This window comes from Plecotus auritus, assembly GCF_963455305.1.
Source record: "Plecotus auritus genome assembly, chromosome: 9".
Taxonomy (NCBI): domain Eukaryota; kingdom Metazoa; phylum Chordata; class Mammalia; order Chiroptera; family Vespertilionidae; genus Plecotus; species Plecotus auritus.
Genome location: NC_137783.1, coordinates 37020264 through 37034625, shown reverse-complemented (window position 1 = coordinate 37034625; position 14362 = coordinate 37020264).

Genomic DNA, 14362 nt, shown 5'->3' with positions numbered 1-14362 from the left:
CATGTGCATGTGTTTAAGTAATCCAAAACCAGCATAATGGTAAAAAGAAAGGCTAAGAGCAATTAAAAAAATAAAAAGAAGAAGAAGGGCCACTGACAGAAACCATAGAAGTAGAATTAAACACCCTGAGCCACAAATGTCCTCTCTTTCTTTTAAAAATGCTAATTTATCAGATTACTCTATAACCCATGACAATTTATTTTCAGATGAAGACTTTGTTCTCTTGAATTTCCAATTAGGCAGGTGATATATGCAACATGAAAATGTACAGATGTGACAACACTGGTGACCTCTAGTCAAAACAATGCTTCAGAAGCAACACCATTCCCTTTGGCTGCATTTAAAAATTCCACCCTATGCTGATAGTACCTCTAAACTGGGCATTTTTAGGTAAGACATGTAGATGCATGGTTTTTCACTGGGTTCATGGGCAGGTGCTCATCAGTTACATATTTACAGACTATAGTCCACAAAATAGGGAAATCATTTAGGAGCAGATAACTCCTGGGTAGAAGTTAATTAATCATATATTGTCACACATGCACAGACATGAGAGGGTTAGAAACAACAGTAGAAGACATGAAGTGACTTGCCAGCAACTCACCATTTCTCTAAAAATAACATTTTAGTGACATAGAAATCCAATAGAATGTAGATGAAATGGGTAATATATAAATTCTTTGAGCCTGAACACATTCTCCACTCCAAAGACAAGACTGGTTATATCTTTCAGCCATTCAATGAAGAAAGAACTTGATTAATTTCTCTCTGCTTGGATGCCAACCAAAGTTTTGGCATTTTTCTTATTTTCTCCCAGTCTGATAAAAGAAACATCCTTTTGGTTGGATGATTCACAGTAGTCTCAACTGGAGTGATAATACCCATGGAATGTTAAGTTTAACTGTTGTGTGAAAAGACACAGCTCTCTAAACTTAAGTCATCTAAAAAATAGGAACAGGCTTCACTGAGTTTTTGGTGCAGATTTACCTTCACTGAGTTAGGTAAAGCACAGTGCCTGGCATGTAGTAAGCATTCAGTAAACGAACCTGTGTACTAAGCATGTTGACTAGCAACGCAAGAAACCCAAGAGAGAAAACAATGCTCAAAATAGAACCATGTGATCTTTTCCTGTCATTCTTTTAAACCAAACACCAACCTTGCAGCTTAGTGCATCATAACAGATTAAAAATTAGAAAACAAGAGCTATCTATAAAAATAAAAGTAATATGATAATTAGACTGGACAGCCAAATGATCTTCCAGATGAAGCCGGGGCCGTGAGGGCCAAGGCAAGGCACCACGGCTACGAGAGCCGAGCCCCTTGCACAAATTTCGTGCATTGGGCCTCTAGTGGGAAAATAAGAAAAAAATAGGCTGTGAGAAAAGGCAGGTAGGTGGTGGGAGGATAGAAGAGAGTGTGGCACTTTCCAAAGGATGGTACACCCCACCCCCGGGGCCCCCATTGTCTCTGTGGAGTAGGGCTGCCACTCTAAGGCCAAACTTGGCTGAGGTCTGAGTCACTTGGAGTACTTTCTTTTTTACTGCTCCCAGCCACTTTTTCTTATTTTTCTTGAAGATTGGATGCAGAGTCTAGGTCAGTGGTCGGCAAACTGCGGCTCGCAAGCCACATGTGGCTTGCGAGCCGCTGTTTGCCGCTCTGTTGACTAATGAGTTTGCCAACCACTGGGATAGGGGCTTAATCACAAGGAACAGCAACAGCCTGTAATTATTGGAATCGAGAGTCTCTAGGTAACCGGATTCTTCAATGCTCATCACTGGTCAACGCTGTCATCTTCAGTCAGTACAAAGGCCTCTCTTTTTTATATTTTCCTTCTTCCATACTATCTCACACCCATAATATTTTCAATGTATGTCTTTAAATGTGTGGGTATCCTCCTATACTGTGTTGTTTCATGTGTGTGGTCATTACACAAATGGTGTTGCACATAAATTTCATCCTCTCTGCTTGTCATACTCCACACTGATTTTGGAAACAGCCATGTTACAATATGTGCATCCTATCTTTTTTTTCCCATGCTGCTCAATGTTCCTTAGACTGCTCCCACATTTTACTCTCCTATTCCACTGGTCAATTCCCACTCCCTGGCACTATAGTGAACCTTGTATATGCCGTGGGGTCAAGATCTAAAAATGGATTCCAGGTCCTGCACCTGAGGTACAGAATCAAAGCATTCCAAGGTGATGGACATGCATGGGAACCCATTGGTGATTGGACTTCGTGATGCAAATCCTTCCACTGCCAGCACTAAGTTGACATGATTCTATAGAAAGTACACTGTATAAAGAGTCTTAAAATCTCTGGCCCAGCCCAGAGACTGGCTGTCCTCTGGCCAAAAAGAGGAGAAACTGGGCTTAACTCCCTTACTGCCTTAGAGGTTCAAAGAGACTCTCCAGATGGTAAAAATTGTTAGATATTGAAATGAATTAGTCAATCCCATCTGGTGTTGATATTTTGTATAATCAGCCCCTCATGAAAGGTGAGAGGACAAGATAGCTTCTCAAGAGCCTCTTGAATATTAAGATTTCTAATTTTCTGCCTTAAAAAATCCATAGTGAACTTATACACACCCATTGAAGGTTGCCTTCTAATTCTGTTATTTCACATAAGAAGTCTAAAGAAGCCATACCTGGTTTGGCTCAGTGGATAGAGCATCAGCCTGTGGACTAAAGGGTGCCATGTTCGATTCCAACCAAGGGCACATGCCCAAGTTGTAGGCTCAATCCCCCCCTCAGTAGGGGGTGTGCATGGGGCAGTCAATCAATGATTCTCTCTCATCATTGATGTTTCTATCTCTCTATCTCTTACCCTTCCTCTCTGAAATCAATTAAACAAAAAAGAAGTCTAAAGAACAAGTAACCTGCCAGTACAAATTCTATAGATTGTTCAAACTATCTCAGAGTCAGATTCTTTATGACTCTTGAATTTTGTAGAATCCTATCAACATGAATATAAAACGTCCCTTAGTTCCATCTCTGGGTGATAAAGCACAAAGCAACACCACCTAATTCATGAGGTGGGGGGGTGTTCAGACCACTGTGATTTTTCTCCCAACCCTACCCCCATTGGATTCTTGAGCCTCATTGCCACCATGACCATATATCTGAGAGACATATCTGAGAAATTTCTTTAAAAATAAGTAGTCATAGTAAATGGTCAAACGTGAAATTTCCAACTCTTAGAGAAACGGGCTTACTAATTTTTAAAAGAGTTATAAGGTGGACTCTCTCCCCCAGCAGATTCTATACTGCTGGTTATCCTTGCTCTCATTTTGCTTCATTTGCATAGATAGCCAGAGTGGTGAGGACTTGGTGTGCTAATATACACTTTGACATATTCTTTCAGTCTTAGTTAAATGTGTCTTCACTGTGCTCTACTGTATGGATCGATGTTCCAAGTCTTGGCACCAACTATCAGAGTCCAAGAAACTGATGTAAGAACCGTGATAGTAAGATATTTAACATTTTTTAGTATACATTGTGGTCAAACACTATGACAAGTGATTTACATGCATTTACCTATTTAATTCCCACAACATTACCTTATGGGGAAGGTAATTCATTCCCCAGAAGCAGACCCTGAGCTAAAGTTTCACACACGAGTCATTTACTTAGGCAGTGCCCCTAGGTAAGACAAACAAGGGAAGGGGAAAGAAGCAGGAAAATCAGCAAAACAGGGATAAAGTTTAAGCAACCTCACTCTCATCCTGGTCGCAGGGTGTGCTCTAGAGTTTACACCTCAGAGTTGTCCCTATTCCTGCATCAGTGGTCAAAGGCTCAGTGCTCCAGGCAGAGGAGGGGCAGAGAATAAAAGTAAACTCATGGGCATTTTAGCTCTTTGGCTTTGGAGAGTTCAGGAAAGTGGCTCCAAGAGCTTGCAGGAAATTCTTTTTTTTTAAATTTCTTTATTGGTTAAGGTGTTACATATGTGTCCTTATTCCCCCATTACTCCCCTATCTTCCCCACTCATGCCCTCACCCCCATGTTGTCTGTGTCCATTGGTTAGGCTTATATGCATGCATACAAATCCTTTGGTTGATCTCTCCCCCTTACCCCCACCCTCCCCTACCTTCCCTCTGAGGTTTGATGGAAGTGTCACAGACACCGGCTCCTAAAGGTAAGCAGAAGGACACAGAAGCCAGGAATGACACTCAGAAAAGCAAAAAGGACCAAGAACATCTGGGAGGGAGCATAGATTCGCCCACTAATCTCTATTTTGAAATTCTAACAAACAACCTGAACTACTTGATGGGGCACACTGATAGAAGTTTTGTGTGTTGCTGAGTAACTATGGATGAAAACATTGCATCCCCCTCTGCTTCTATGTCAGAAAGCCTCTGAAATCAATTTGGAGAACATTAACAATAAATTCACCTTGATTAACTTTTCAGAATTACAGAATCTCAAACATAATCATCCTTCTAAAAGTGTATACAAGACCTTACTTGAAAATGAATCATTGAATTTTCCCTAGATTGTGCAAAACAAATTTAATAATGATTTACTTTGAACCTAAACAAATTTCTGCCACACAGCATTTTATAGACATAAGCAATTTCTGCAATTTTATAGGCGTAAGCAATTTCTGAAAAATGCCCAAGATGGCAATTCTGATTCTCCTTCAATTCTCTCACTATCTTCCTACATACACACAGAATTAGTCCAGGATAAATGATCACAGAATAAGATTTAAGGCAAACTTTTAAAATTTTTATTTCAATACCAGCTGCCTAATGTCCACAGCATTCTCTGCCTGGTTTTTGTTTGTTTGTTTTTGTTTGTTTGTTTTTCCTACCATAGGACCTAATATCACTGCTCAGACCTAAGCATTAGAATCTGGATCTGACTCAGAGCTTTAATAAATTAGCAGAGCATTCCTCCAACTGCCTGAAGGCTGAGCACCCCTGCCAGCTGCAGCCACAGGGTAGCATCTTCCCTTGGGTCATTTCTCTGGTTTCATTCAGACAATTCTACAGAGAAAAGAATGCCTTTATTGACTCATATATTTTCTTGCAACTCGCTAAAGGAGGATGGGGGAGTAAATATCTGATTTGTCAATGGGGTATCTTTTTTATTTTCATAGTTTGGGTTGTTTCTGAGTGATGGATATATTGATAATAGGGGTGAACGATGTTTCTATGTGTGATGGTAATCTTTGTTGAAACTACTTCTTTCCAAAATTGGTATTCATCTCTGTTTCACTGGGGATGTTCTTCTTGACTACGCATGCCCTAAAGTATAAGTGGTTGCATTCATAACCAATCTCTCCTGTTTTAAACACATTTGGTATGAGCAAGGCCCTCAAATGACAGCCATGAAGACATGCTTCTACTGAGAGTGTCTTGACCTAAAATCTACCCAGGAAGTCAGGGCCTTCCACGTTGAAGATAATTCAGATTTTATTTCTCCTAAAACAAACCACCCATTCCCAGTAAAATTTGATAACAGGTTCACTTTGATCTTCGTCTGAAGAACTGCATTACAGCTATCATGTTTCCATCCCACCCTCTCCCTCACCCGAAGCCTGAGCCCTGCTTCTAGGCTGAGCCCTGGAGAAATTCCATTGGAACAGCATCATGCCATATGCAAGTAGATGATGCAAATGAAAGTCCGGGGACACTTTGTGGGGCAATAGGTGGAAAATGTTCACTTTTCAAATCCTACAGAAATTCATATTGAACATCTTATAACCCCAAGTTTCTGGCATCAGAACTAACTTCCTCATCTGTTATATTTTGTCTTATCTTTTGAAGCTTAGTGATCATATGTTGATTTAGTCCTTCTACCCTGCCACATGGTTGATCTGAAGATTATCACAAGTCATTTCAATTCATCTAAGACACTTTGAACTTCTATTATGTGCCAAAAACAGCATGAGACCCAGTCTACGGCCTGAGAGAGCATCTAGTATCTAGTTGGACACACCCAAATAATAACAACAAGAAGTCCATAAGTGAACGTGCCCAAATTGATGTGATGGACCAGGTATGGAAAACAGGTTTCATTTCATCTGCTAACTCAAATCAGTAATGCATGATTGTATTGTGAGTTATTCTGAGGCATAATCCAGGCTCCAGGGCAAAGAGTGCTGGGTTTGCTTAATGGTGTCTGACATGACTCTGGAAGAATGAACTAATAATTGTCAAGTTTTATTCACTCCATGGATATTGATCTCACAGATACCTGTCTAATATGTGCAGGCATTTGTCTAAGTACCAATGTCCCTATCATTGTGCAGCTTATATGCCATTGTGGGAGGCATGCAATGAAAATCAACAAACAAATACAGGGTATCCCCCCCAAAATGTATACATACTTTAACAGCTGATAGCTCAATTTTGAAAATGAAATGTATTTTAATAAACACTGCCTTTATGATTATTCAAAGTGTGTGTATACATTTTTTTGGAATAACCTTTATATATTTTTATCAGATGAGTGCTATGGAAAAAAGGAAGATAAAAAATAGTCAAGAATATTATTTTAGATGGTCAAAAGGAACAAACTGCCAGTTATAAAATAAATAAGTCTGGGTATGTAAAGTACAACATCGTGACTATAGTTAATAATACTGTATTGTATATTTGAAAGTTGCTAAAAGAGATCTTAAAAGTCCTCACCACAAGAAAAATAAATATCTAACTATGTGTGGAGATGAATATTAACTAGAATTACTGTGGTGATCACTTAGCAATATACACAAATATTGAATCGTTCTGTTGTACAGCTGAAACTAATATAATGCTTTATGTCAATTATACCTCAATTTTAAAAAATACCATTTTAGACAAAAGTGGTCCAAGTAGTCCTCTCCAAGGAGGTATTATTTGAGTAGAGACCTGAATTAAGTATCTGTCAGAAATTTGGAGAGGACACAGCACAGATAGCTTGTCTCTACTTTACAATGTTTGGACCTCAGCTAAGACTTAGAGGCCCGGGGCACCTAAATGGCTCAGGGCTGAAATCATCTGGAGTATCTACATTCATATTTGGTTTATGCCAGCTCTTGGCTGAGACCTTAGCAGGGCTGTTTACTAAGAACACCTACATAGGGTTTCTCCACTGGATCTCCCTGCCTGGGCTTGTTCAGTCTTTCTTAAGGAATGGCAGCTGGGTTCCCAGGGTAAGTGTCCCCAAAGAAGGTAAAAGTACATGCAATATGTTTTTATTTAGCCTTGGGAATCACATGGTGCCACTTCTACCGTACTCTACAATTTGAGGAAGTCAAAAGGTCCATCCAAGTTCAAGGAGAGAGGACACAGACTTCACCACTCAATGGGAGGAGTATTAAGGTCAATTTAAGAAGAACATGTGCAATGGGAGATAGTGTTGCTGCCATCTGCCACAATGTCTTACAGTGAAAGTGTTGGATGCTTTTCCAGAGCTGGCTTTTGATTGGTGAAGGGAGGAAAATGAGATGGAGAGGCCATGAAGAATATTCTATGTCCCAAAGGAGAAAAGGTAGAGTCAGGGCTCAGAGCAAGGAAGAAAATCTCTGCTGCCACTTGCTTTCTTGTTTGACATCTTCTTTCACATGTAAAGCTACTGCCAGGACTGCTCTTTGATTTTTCTTGCCCTATTTCCTGCATTAACCCATGCTCACTTAGACCGGAACTCTCCCTGCTTCACCTAAGCTTTTGGTCATTTTGCCCACCTCTACATGTGGGCAGCCACCATGCTTCAGCAGCTTCAACTGTCTGAAGATTATTGACTCCAGTGAGGCTCTGCTGTTTCCTATTGGATCTCCAGGTGAAAAACAACCTCTTTTAAAGCCATGTCCTCTCCTTTTCCTCCCATAAACTCTCCAAAGAGGGTCTGAAGTTTTTGAAATAATTGGCTTTGGTTAATTAAGTAAAAGTTTAAAAAATGCATATTTCTTCATAAACAAAAATAGCAGCATCAGCAATATTCTTTTGTCGGGTGGAGCAACCAGAAAGCCTAAAAGTCAATACAAAATCCTGAGGGAGTGATGCCCAGATACCTATGTTTTTAAAGCTTGTGGGTGATTCTAATGTACATGATGGTTGAGAACTGTCCTATGTGATATGTCCTGAGTCCCTCCCTTCCTGCCTGCTTCCCCTGCCACTCCTTCTCTTGATTATTGTGCTCCAGCCCCTCTGGTCTTCTTGACCAGCCTCTAATAGACTAAGTGTGTTCTTGTCCTTTGTACATGCTGTCCCTAAACCATCAGATGCTGTTTCCTAGTTAATCTGTTTGACTCTCTGCACCAGGACCATAAAGCTTCAAGAAGCAAGCCCCCTTTCTCCTTGGATGTTTCACCACATAGGCCCCTTTGAGTTTCTATCCATTTGTATAGCCATCTTCAAGGAGGCCGAAAGGGTTCATGTTATAACTAGAAGTAGTCATCTCAGCTTCGAGTTAGAAAATAATTCAGCCTTGAAGCTCTATAATTACACACATCGTGCTCACTTGTCTGTTCTACCATCAGAGCCAAGAAGCAGTAACTTGGCCTCCCATGTGGCTTCTTCTCTGAAAATAGTCTCTTGATGGTTTCAAGGTAAACTCATTGTTCTACCTTCTGAACAGCCCCCAACCTACCTACAACTCCAACCACTGTCTGGCTACTCCTTCTCTCCGATTCTAAAAAGCTGTGTGTGTGCTATACTGGAGTAGAAAGAACCAGCCAGCAGGAATATCAGTTAGGAGGCCCCAATGTAGTGATGGGAGCCGGAGGAGGGGAGTGTTGGCAAGGAAAAATGTCCCTCTTCCCCCAGGTCAACATTTCCAAAAACAAGCATTCTGTCTCTTTTTATCAAAATCACTAACTCATGTGTATTCTTGGGCATCTGGCACTATAAAGTTCCAGATGTTCTGCCCTTGGCTTTTGAAAACTTCAACAGGAACTGATATTCAGGTCACTCACGGTGAATGGAAACATGGCACATTATATCTGAGACAGGTGTCGGAAAGTGTGTTCATCCAGTAGGTTTCCTGGAGACATCCAATTGCCAGATTTGCAAATACCTTGAGCCCAAAGCTCTTCACAATAGTAAGGGACAACCTGGTTGGTAAGAATGTGATACTCACTAGACAGAGTTGCTCAGCCTCTCTTTTCCCTGCCTTGAGGAAGTATGGGAAGGGCCAGGACTCTCTGATACTCGCTGTTCAATAGAAAGAACCTCTGGTCAGGACTTCAAGAGGCAACCTGGAGGCCACCATTTTCTTGGGGGTCTTCCTTTCTCTGCCAACAATGGAGGTGACAGCCCCCTTCCTAAAGCCAGCTAGGCTTCCCACACCCACTGTGCCACCCAGCAGCTCCCCTGGCACAGGGCTAAGGCTTGGGTTTGAGAAGCAGCAGGAGGCCCTCATTTGACCAAGGCCCCAGCTAATGTCTCCAATCAGCTTTACCAGGAAAACCTGACATTTGCGATTTGGGGGCACTGGACACAATAATATAGCCAAAACTTTTTTTTTTTTAGTTTTATTGAATTCATTGGGCTGATAGTGGTTAAAAATATTATTAGTTTTGGATGTATAATTTGATAATGCATCATCTGTATATTGTATTGTGTGTTCATCACCCCAAGTCAGACTCTGATCGGCTTTTGGCCACTTACATGTTTTCACTACCAGTTAAAACCTGAAGGAAACAATAACTAAATGATCCCCAAGCACATAACTACTGACTGTTTTTTCTCTCCACTTACTAGGAGCCTGGTGATGTCCTCACTCAATTCTATCATGCCGGCCCTAATGCAGACCTTATATTGCAGTGAGGAGGCAGAGGCTCAAAGCGGATGTGGCCAAGTTAGGAATAGGACACGGTCTGTGTAATTCCTAGTTGCACTCTACAGTGCAATACTGCTAGCTTCCCATTTGCTTTACAAATGAGAAAATAACCCAGAGAAACTAAGAGCTTACACACTTCGTTTATACACTTAGAACCTGAGCAGGGATTTGAACTCAGTTCAGTACTCATCCACTTATTTTATTTACATGCTACATTTGTTTGTTTATTTATTTATTGGAGTTAGACAATTTTATTCTAAATTTCTTCGAGATAGATAACATTAGCCATGTGCTATAGACCTAATGTTTGTGCCCCCACCCAATACATATATTGAAATCTAACCCCCCATGTGATTGTATTAGAGGTGGAAAATTTGGTAGGTAATTGGGTCATGAGGGTGAAGCCCACATGAATGGGATTAATGCCCTTGTAAGAGGCCCAAGAGAGTTCCCTTGCCCTTTTCACCATGTGAAGATACAGAAAAAAAGATGGCTGTTGATGAACCAGGAAGTGGGCCCTCACCAGACGCAGAATCTGTTGGAACCTTGATCTTATTAGACTTTCTATCCTGCAGAACTGTGAGAAATAAATTTCTGTTGTTTAGAAGCCCACTAGTCTATGGCATGTTTGTTATAGCAGCCTAAACAGACTAAGATATCGTGTAAGTTCTAAAAACAAGAAGAAAAAAATAGGAGATGGACAGCCCTAGTGATCATTTCAGCATAAAAATAGAAAGAAATGTGGAATAGAACATACAGAAATAATCAACATATGCGCAAGATCATATCATTTGTCCTATGATTAAAGTTGCACTGCATATGACTGAGGAAGAGATGGAACTTTTGATAAATGGTATTGGGACAACTAGATAGCCATTGGAAAAGAAAATATAAAATACTCCATACTTCCACATCATTTCCAACTTTAGAAATCTCAATGTAAAATAAAACAAATATAACCATAGAACTAACACAAAAACTGTGGGTGAACTTCTTAGGGAGTGGGACCACATTTATGACTGATTCAAATCTTCAGTAAATAAAAGAAATAACTGATAGTTTCAACTATATAAAATCAATGTTTTATTTATGAGGACCCTGCAGATCAGAGAATGTAAGTGACTTAGCCTAGCCACACAGAGTTAGTGGAAGCTACTGAGTCTAACGCCTGAGTCTAACGCCAGTTTGACCTTATTCTCAGGTATTTCTCTGTCTTGCCCACCATCATTTCCTCTTAACTATTGGTAACCCTCCTATTCTTTGCCGAGTCTGTATCTGTATCATTAGGTGCACAGAGCCACAGTGTTAGGTTCCAGGGTCCTTTAAATGAAATGCGCATCTCATTTCCACTTCACTAGTTGGCTGAAGTTTAACCTGTGATGGGATTGTAAAGTCGTCCAAAGTTCACCCGTGTTGTAATCTGCAGGTATAAGTAACAGAGGAGCCCAGAGTCTGGCAGACGTGGGCTCTGTGCTGCATTCTTTGTTTTCTGCAGAGGCAGGAGGCCAGCTGGATGCAGTATTTCTCTGGTAACCCGTTTGAAAGACACCTCGTTGGGAGAGATAACGACATTGAAAACCCTGCCCTCAAGTGTCTTGGCAGCAAATTCAGAAATTTAGGAGGATGGAAGGGACCGTAGAGGTCATGTAAACCAACCACCAGTCTTTGAGGAGGCATCAGTATGAACCCAGTAAGAGATCTTAGGGAATCAGTGCCAACGTGTATGGCACAGAACATGCCGGGACTCAGAGAAGGGTGGGATCTGAAACAGAGTGACTGAAGCTCCACGTGACCAAGACAGATGGCTAGTGAGACTCTTACCCAGGTCCCAGTCACTACTTATATCCACCCCCAGCCCTAAGCCTTCTTCCTGCACGCAGTACTTCCTGTATACAGTTATGTATGGCATTGCTGCTCTAACTCTCATTACTTGTAGCAGGTCCTGTAGTCTGGGTTGCTCCTTTGAGTGAAGACTGAAATGTTTCAGACCCTCCTTCCCCAGTCTAGGCAAACATGCCCTTGGGCACTGTGATATTGGGGAATCTAAGAGTATCATGTTTGGCATCCTGGTACTTAGACAATGAGTTAAAACTGGAAGTGAAGCCCCAGTCATTCAGTCAAGTTCCTCGGGGTCACAAGGCAGGAATACAGACAGAGCCTACAGATCACAGCAATGAGGGTTTGTTGCAAGGGCCCGTAGGCATACCACATAGGAGGGAAATTATTATCACATTCATCTCAAGTCTCAATTCTCCCAGCTCTGGGGGCAAGGTGGGTTCACAGTCACAGGGAAGAGGCACAGAAGCACCTGTGATTCCCACGCTGAGAGAGCCACTCTCTTGTTGTCCACTCTACATTTATCCTTCCCAGAGGGAGAAGTGAGTGAGGTTGGTTTGTTACCACCGGAACACCTTCTTTGATCCTTCACCCCAAGGCTATTTGCTTTTTGGTTCATATGGCAGTTCCAGGTTCCAGCTGCCATGGTCAGGAGAACAACTTCATTTCCACTAGAAAGCATTCCACATGAATGATGGAAACAAAGCAAAACAAGGTGTGTCCACTTTTATCAAAAGTGAACTACAGATGTCAGTGAGATTTCATGGGCCTCTCCTTTTCTCTTCCCATCACAGCCACCTTAGTTCTTTCACCTTTTCTGTCTTCTGTTGCCTGTCTCTCTCTTAAGCCAGGCTGAGAAGAAAGTTCCCCTGCCCTCTGGAGACCCTAGTGTAGTGTCCCACATTTGGGCTCCATTTTGTAGTGAACCCCTTTCACGTCCCGCGTGGTTCAGGGTTCAGGTTCAGGGTGCGGGCTCTGGAGGAGGCCGCACACAAATGAAAGAGACTAGAAAATATTAATTTGGAAATATTGGGGGCCAGGCGGGAGCCCAACTCAAAAGGAAGGACTACACTTTGCTCCAGCCTAGTGATCCCTTTTATTAAGACTATGGGATCCACCCATAGCTCTAGGCAGGCAAATTCCAGTAATAGCCAATCAGCAAGGATTTACATAAGATTAAAAGGTGGAGGTTGCTTTAGCTATCATTGTCTCTACTAGACAGTGGGTGGTTGGCTCTGACCTTTCAGAGCTTCAAGGTTGACCAGCCTTCCGGGTTCCTTGTCCACACCTCTCTGCCAGTGAAGACAATGGGCGGCTTCCAACACCCTAGTACACAAGGCCTGCCTCTGAGCAGCAAGCTTTGCAGCAGGGATCCAAGGTGGAGAGGAAGACTTGGGGAGGAAGGATAAGGGGGGAGAGCAGAGTTAAAAGAGCTTAAGTAATAGTCCAACCACAGCCCGTTGGCACTGGGTAATGGTCATTAATAACACATGGTTCAGAGCTACTTAATTTAGGCAACTGTCACTCTCCTGCTTAGTCACTCTCTTGGGATTGTGGTGTGTACACTGTTGGCTCTTTAAGCCTGTTCAGGCAGAAGAAGGGACAGTCGTATCCCCTAGATTCACTGCTTCCCTCCTTAAGGCATCACCCCCTTTGGGAAGCTTCTCCCCTGCCCACACCCCACCAGGGGAGGTCTTTGCCCAAGTTTGTTTGTATTCTTGAATAGTCCACTGATAACAAAATAGCACTTTTGCCAAACATGTATCCTTCTCCTCTGCCACTTAGTATAATGTCCATTATTCTTGAACTCTTCCAATGTTCTTTTTGTTTCTACTTTTAAAATATTTCCAATTACAGTTAATGCCCAAAGCTTTGCTGCCAGAGATGCAGAATTGATTCTGTGGAATGGTTTGCTCACTATAAGATACTCTCATTTATTTATCTGAAAGGACCCTACCTTGGGCTGCACATCAAACTGGGCCAGGCAGTGCAGGGCATTGGGTTTCTGGGCTGCATTGCCTTGGAAACCATGGACCTCTGAGATAAGGCCAAGAGGGGGCCCGTAGCAACCTGAGACTTCCTCCCAATGCTTTCCCCCACACAGGGTAATGGGACTCCAAAGGCTACTGCCAAATTCTACTCTGGCCAGCTCCCAGCTGAAGGAATATTCAAGCAATATTTGTGAAAATGGACTTCATTGAGGAGGGTAAGCCTTCTGAATGGGCATGTCTCACAGGGCTTGGTTTACTTTGAATAAAATGCATGGTGTGCTGGAAAGAAGATGGGCTTTCCAACCAGACACACTTGAGTTCTAACACCTGCCCTGCCCTTAAAGTGACCCCATCTCTCCCAGTCTCTGTTTCCTCATTTATAAAATGGGCTAATGTAAAAAAACCCATGGCATCACCTACAGCAGAGCTTGGCATATGTACATGCCCTCAATAATGGTAGTGCCCTCTGATTAGCAGGAGCTTCTTACCAACCTCTTCTGAGCATTGACATGGGCTTTCTTCATTTACTTGGTAAAGTAAGCTGCTGCTGGATCTCTTTGTTTGGCCTTTGTGGTAGGCAGATTATGTCCCTCTTCCCACAGTACCCCCGCCCTTATCCCTGGAACCTATGAATGTTACCCTGCATGGCATCAGAGATGTTTCAGATGTGATTTAGTTAAAGGTGTGAGATGGGGAGGTTATCCTGGATTATCCAGGTGAGCCCACTGTAATCGCCAGGGTCCTCAGAGGGGAAAGCAGGAGGCAGAG